This window comes from Podarcis raffonei, chromosome 1, assembly GCF_027172205.1.
Source record: "Podarcis raffonei isolate rPodRaf1 chromosome 1, rPodRaf1.pri, whole genome shotgun sequence".
Taxonomy (NCBI): Eukaryota; Metazoa; Chordata; class Lepidosauria; order Squamata; family Lacertidae; genus Podarcis; species Podarcis raffonei.
Genome location: NC_070602.1, coordinates 77,686,265 through 77,692,990, shown reverse-complemented (window position 1 = coordinate 77,692,990; position 6,726 = coordinate 77,686,265). Strand labels below are relative to the sequence as shown.

The 6,726-nt window shown below is 44.8% G+C and overlaps 1 protein-coding gene and 1 non-coding gene across 4 annotated transcripts in view; one reads left to right on the top strand and one right to left on the bottom strand.

Moving 5' to 3' along the window:
- The first annotated feature begins 2,449 nt into the window (after positions 1-2,449).
- The window catches only part of LOC128417083 (uncharacterized), an 87,014-nt gene continuing 82,737 nt past the window's right edge, over positions 2,450-6,726 (top strand). Inside the window, exon 1 of one of the 3 annotated variants that reach the window (XM_053395327.1) lies at positions 2,450-2,552. The gene's annotated coding sequence lies outside the window, so the exon portion shown is untranslated. Of the gene's footprint in view, positions 2,553-3,477; positions 3,728-3,761; positions 3,871-6,726 lie in introns of those variants that run through there. The other 2 variants (XM_053395318.1, XM_053395336.1) reach the window with 2 other exon arrangements.
- Positions 3,076-3,148, bottom strand: TRNAA-AGC (transfer RNA alanine (anticodon AGC)). The gene has a single exon. It is a non-coding gene; the product is annotated as a tRNA-Ala (tRNA).

The window sequence follows — 6,726 nt, the reverse complement described above, 5'->3', positions numbered from 1 at the left end:
ATATAAAATATTTGGCGGGGCAGGAAAGCCCCGCTCCACATAATTGATTACATGATGCGGTGCACACATACCATTTGAAGGGCACTGCCCATCAATTTAGCCCCCCCCCCAAATATGTTATTGCAGCAGGGACAAAGCCCCCTCAGCCCCTAGGAGTTGGCTCTTGTGAGCAGCAATCACAGGGGGGTTGTGTTTTATTCATTCATTTCTTGACCCAAGGAACTCCAAGGACATGGTTCTCACCTGCCCAATTTATCCTCCCCATAAGGCTGAGAGACAATTGCCAGTTCAAGTCTTCTCAGTGAACTTCTGTGCTGAAAACAGACTCGACCCTGGGCCTCTAGAGTCCTACAGTCACTTACCAAGCAGACAGCGCACACATGGAATCTTTAGACTATAAGCCTGTGGGAAGGGCATGTATGATTTTTAATTTTTGTTACAGTGCCTAGCAATTTTAGGCATAACAAAGACAACTATTGAAGTGGGTGAGTGAGCCTTCAAGTAAACTGGTCACAAGCTGTTAAGGGATTTATATATGAATACTAACACATTGAATATGGCTCACTAATAAATCAGCAGCCAGTCCAATGGAAATCCTGCTAAGGTTATGTTTCACCTTGAAACAGCAACTGATGGTCTGTATTGTTTTTCTGGGAGTTATCATTATCTCTGTTAAGTCAATTCATTTGTTCCAGCATTGATTTTGATTTATCCAGAGAGCTGTCTGATTTGTGTTGTAAAATGTTACTGAAGAAGCAGTGTGTTCTGAGTTGTTAGATGGGCTGGTGTCTCTACTGTTTGCTACATTTTGAGCTCAAAGTAGAAACAGAGAGGAAGATCTTGACATCAAATTCAGCTTTGACTTCTTTAGCAAATAAGCAAGGAAAACAAACAGGAACCCAATGCCAGAAAAAAACAACAACAAAGCTATATACACATACCATCAGCTCCTGAAGGAACCATAAAAAACCCTGAGAGAGACAGTGTAGCATTTCTTTTCCTATCTTCCCTGGAGCTCTGTCTTCCCTGAGGGAAGGGAAGAGTGAGGGAGCCCAGGCAAGGGAGTTCTTCCCATCAGCTCCCAGCTGGCCTGAAAGGACTCTGTCCCTTTACATCTTATCTAATGTATCTGTTTTAGCATTTTAAAATGGTAAATCGCCTTGTGTGCCTTGGGAGAAAGGTACAAATCCAGTAAAAAAAATAGCTGACCAATGGAAAAAGAAACTCTGTAACCAGTCTGAGAACCTGCCTATGATTTCTGAGAACTTATCAAGAAAGTTAGAACTTCACCTCGCTAGGCCAATGAAGGATGAGTTCTCCTCTGCATTGCTGAATACGAATTTAAATGTTCACACACATATCCACACCAGGGATGACTCCAAGGAGTAGTAAGAGGTAGCAGGCACACACACACCCTACCCCACCCAGATATTTATACAACTCTATTTGCTGCCACAGTTATTAGCCACAGTAAAATAAAAAATAAAATAAAATGTCCAGTACAGTAGCACCTTAGAGACCAACTAAGTTTCTTCTGGGTATAAGCTTCCGTGTGCATGCACACTTCTTCAGATACTCTTCTATCTGAAGATACTCAGATACTATCTGAAGCAGTGTGCATGCACACGAAAGCTTATACCCAGAACAAACTTAGTTGGTCTCTAAGGTGCTACTGGTTTTCCCAGTAGTGATGTATGGAAGCAAGAGCTGGGCCATAAAGAAGGCTGGTCGCCAAAGAATTGATGCTTTTGAATTATGGTGCTGGAGGAGACTCTTGAGAGTCCCATGGACTGCAAGAAGATCAAACCTATCCATTCTTAAGGAAATCAGCTCCAAGGGCTCACTGGAAGGACAGATCCTGAAGCTGAGGCTCCAATACTTTGGCCACCTCATGAGAAGAGAAGACTCCCTGGAAAAGACCCTGATGTTGGGAAAGATGGGGGGCACAAGGAGAAGGGGACGACAGAGGACGAGATGGTTGGACAGTGTTCTCGAAACTACAGGCATGAGTTTGACCAAACTGCGGGAGGCAGTGGGAGACAGGAGTGCCTGGCGTGCTCTGGTCCATGGGGTCATGAAGAGTCGGACACGACTAAACCACTAAACAACAACAGCAACAAGGTGCTACTGGACAATTTTTATTTTTTTTTTAAATTTCGACTGCATCAGACCAACACTGCTACCTACCTGAATTTAGCCACAGTAAATTAAAGTTCTACATAGGATGAATAAAATCTTTGATCTGTAGGTCCTGCCTCCACCAGCACACGAGCGCTGCCCGGTGGCGGCAAACTTCGGGGGATGGCAGCCCCCTGAACATTGGGGAGGGCTCAGCCCCCTACCCTACGCACACCATGTCAAGAGAAACGTTGCCGAGTTGTCCAGCAGAGGGCGTACAAGATACCCCGGACCAGCGTGATGTTTGAGGTGTCTTCTGGATAGCTCATGACCAAAGCTTCGTGATTGGCTAATTCGAAATAATCATATGAGGAAGAAATAATGTACTTCGGACTATATATTTTGGCAGGTGAAGGATTACATATGTCACGGAGGTATTCATTTTTATATTTAAATGCAGGGCGTTATAATTGACTGATGATCTTAGAATTGCATTTAAGATTTAATAATTTGCTGCAACTGAGCATAACGTGCAATGCTTGCTAACTGGATTTATTAAACAGCATACATTTGAAGCACAGTGGCGCCAGTTCTGTATTTGTAAACTATGAGGCTGAAGTCTGATGATATAATATTATATGCACTGGGATTAATAGAACTAGTCACGAGGTCTAGATTTATTTTATTTTATTTTGTTTCCAAGGAAGCAGACTGCCTTCTTTTCGCTTGCAGAGCATGTTTTTCTTTGTGTTTGCTTTGAATTTTCCACAACCAGGGAAAATCATAACCAGCTGTAACATACAACAAAAACATGACTAGCATGAACAATTGCAGTCCCTTCAATCTCTCAATAGAAGGCTATTTCCTACAACTGTAGGCTTGACCATTGATATAGGATTGTTAGAGGGGCTGCAACAATAATTGAGTACTAGAGGACGAGGCAGGCAAAAATGTAACTGGAGAATGCGGGCATCGATCCCGCTACCTCTCGCATGCTAAGCGAGCGCTCTACCATTTGAGCTAATTCCCCCTCGCGCTGCAAGCTTTCCTTTCCGCCATTATAGATTATTACTCAACTGTGAGTGCGCTAGATATGTTTTATCCGACTTGTTCTTGCGGGAAACGAACTTCCTCGCCAAACTTAAGCCTAGTTAAAACAAACGAAAAGCAGAGATAGGTAAGTTCTGTCACCCAGTGAGGAGAAGCCACGCGGGGGGGGCGGGGGGGGGAAGAAGGAACGGTCCGTGAGGAAAAGGACTATATTTCCCATGAAACCTCACAGCGCGCATGCGTAACGTTTTCCTTTAGCTCGCCCGCGCAGGTTCTAGGCCCCGGCGGCAAGTTCCTTCAGTTAGAGAGAGAAACGGGGGCGCGTGCGCGTGTGTGGAGCAGCTGCTTCGCATTGTGCGAGGCGGGGACTGTTTGTGCTGCCGCTCCTCTTGGCGCGCGCCCGCGCGCGCGCACACACACACACACACACACACACACACAGCGGCGGTAGCAGCAGCAGCAGCATCCTCTGCCAGAGGAGGATGAGGAGCGTGGCGAAGGAGGAGGAACGGATTCCAGCAGCCGGTTCGGCGCGCGCCCACCGCCCCACCGCTCTGAGGTAACAAGAGGGGAGCCGGCGCCGCTCGCTCTCTCGTTCGGGGGCGAGCGAGGGAGCTGTTGCTGGGTCCTCCTGCCGCTGCCGTCCCTCGCAGAGAGGGGCGCGGGAGCCGCCGTCCCGCGGGCTCCGAGAGAAGGCGACGGGTGTGTGTTGTGCGTGTTCGCCGCTACGAAGGGCGGGCTGTGCGGGGATGAGGGCAGGAGGCGTGCGCGCGGGGTCTGTCGAGGGGAGAAAGGACTTAGCGGGATAAATGCATTATCGTGTGTATGGAAGCGGGAGGGGGTGGTCTTGGTTGACAGGCGAGGGGAGGACTGTGCGGGGCCGGCGGCTCCCTTCCCGGCGCCTGTGTGTGCTATGGGGTGGATGTCATATAATAGTGAACGGGTCTCGTGTTTTAGTTGTGCCCGGCGACCAGAGCGCGTGTTTACGTGTGTGTGTGTGTGTTGTTGTTGGGTGGGGGTGGGGAGTCGGGTGCACGCGAGGCTAGGAGGGTGTGCGCTTCCATAGTGGGAGGATGGAATTTGTGTTATCTGGATGTTGGCGGACTTGGGTGTGTTGTGCTATTGTGCATGTGGAGCGCAGTCCTGGGGCTTGGAGAGCTTTTGTGGGATTGTGGGTAGGTCTCATCTGGCTTGGGCTGTGGAGAGTGGAAAGAAGCCGGGATTGGGGGTAAAGTGGAGGGAATATAAGTTCATTGTATTATTGTCCCGGGAGGCTATGAATGGACGAAAGGCAGATGATGTTCAGGGACGAACTGCTCTTTTCTTAAGTAGATGCTTGTGACTACACGCAGCATGAGCGAGGAGGAGACAGCTAGAAGGACCTATAGTTTTTCCCTTCGAGTTGTGACCTTTTCTGTGCTGTAGTTGGCACATCTAGAAGGGGTTGTACTGAGTTTTTAAAATTCTTATTACAGGAATGATTTGTCAGGGGTAGATGAGAAAGCAGAAGAATAATCTGCTAATTTTCCCTTGAAGGGAAGGCATGAATGGGGTTTTTTAGAGCATAAGAAAAAAGAGACTGCATTCTCTTCTCTGAACACCCAGAAAATAATATGTAGTGACCGTTCCCCTCAAATGTGCAGGGTTCCATGTAAAGCACATTTCTACAGCCATAGGTGAATTGTTATTTGTTACCTTTTTGCAAAGACCAGCAAACTGCAGTGGGTAATCAAACCCTCCTGCTCTGTGAGAGGGCTTGGTCCAGGTGTTTGTCTCTGTGCCAGAAAAGTCCAAGCCAGTATGAATACATACATTCAAGCAGTGGAAACTTTAAAATGGCTCATTGTCTATTTCGATGCTTAGTGGGGCTTTCATTTCTTCCTTTGACTAATAGTAGGCTCTGGCTTTAGTTGAGACATTGCTAAGTAATGGAACCTACATTATACAGTTCTTTTTTCTGTGGTTGGAATAGTTGCATAGAAAAACTATTCACCAATAATGGTACTCATCCACTGCAAACCATTTTAATATAGGGCACTGTTGCAGTATGGTGTCAAATAGTTAAGAATTGTATAAACCAGGGTGGGCAAAGCTTGTAAACTGGAGGGAAAACACACTGAGGACATTTAAGAGAAGATTTGAATTGAGGACATCTCACATACTTTATTGTGACTGAGGTCTTTTTGATACATTATTACTTTAATAATGGAATAAGCACTGGAGGTAATGATATGGAATATTTGAGCTCATGAACCAAGGGTTATTTATTAATGAAATCCTTAAAAACATGGAGTACAATACACAGTAATAGGATAGGTACCAAATACTCTGGCATAATCCAGTGAATTTTAGTTGTGAGACAAGTTAAGTGTGAATATCATGCATTGATTTCACACATTTTGAGACTTACTTATGGGGGCCTTAAAAGTTTTGAGTGTGTGAAGCAGTCCACATGCATACATCTAGCTGTTTGCATTCACACACATCTCTTTGATTACGAGGTCATCAAACATATTTGCTTTCATAACAACATTGCTTTGGGGCTGTGCACTTATTTACCCCAAGCAACTGGATTTTGGTTGGCATTTGTAGCAATTCTCATTAGCCAAAAGTCTACATGTTGCTGAGTGTTCTGCTTTGTGTTTTCTTACCTTGCGTTTTGATAATGGATTCTGCATTTAATCATTTCCCCAACTTCTTAAGTAGTCATCCCTGCTGTGCAAAAGTATTCTTGGCAATTGGTTTTGAAAAATTGTGCAGGCTTCATTCCATTAACATCCTAGCAATCTTCTTGTTCCCTTTTATCTTCCCTCCCTTTTTCATGTGGAAGACCTTATCGATTTATGTGCATATGTTTTTCTTCTGATGCATCAGAGCATTTCCTACATCTTCTTACTTTTATTGTGCGTGGTGATAACTATACCTGGGTAATGTTTCTCTGATGTTTTCAAATCACCTAAAATAGCTTTATGTTTAATGAAGGAACTCTTTGAACTCTAAGTAGCCATGAGCACTTTGGATCCATTTTGCTTGGACAATATTGGATTAAGAGGCATTAGGTAATTACTGCATAATATGTGTGTTTTCTGTCACTAGGAGTTCTGAAGTCAAAACCAGTTACATGATTTACTGTAAATGATGAACTGTAAATGTGGCAGGGGACTTTGAAGGGATTAGCTTACTCTTATCATGCTGTTGCCTCTGTACATATATGGCGACTCCTCTGCCTTTGGACTTGCAGCGTCCTTTTGCATTATGTGATGCAGCTTTATAACCTCTGTTATATGCTTGATTTATATAAAAATGCTGCTTTCTGTAGAAGGAAATGTAATTGGAGGAAAGCAATAATCATTTTGATGTCATAACATTCCTGGTAGACCACTGTCTCGATTAGTTTTACTGTTGGAGACAAACTGCTTGTTTGTAGAAATTGCCTTTTACATCACAGCATGTGCACATACATGAGTTAAAACATGGATTATTCTGCACAGAGTCCACTCTCTGGACTTCTTTCACAGATAGGAGTAACAATAAAAGACTGCTACCCTATTGCCAGTC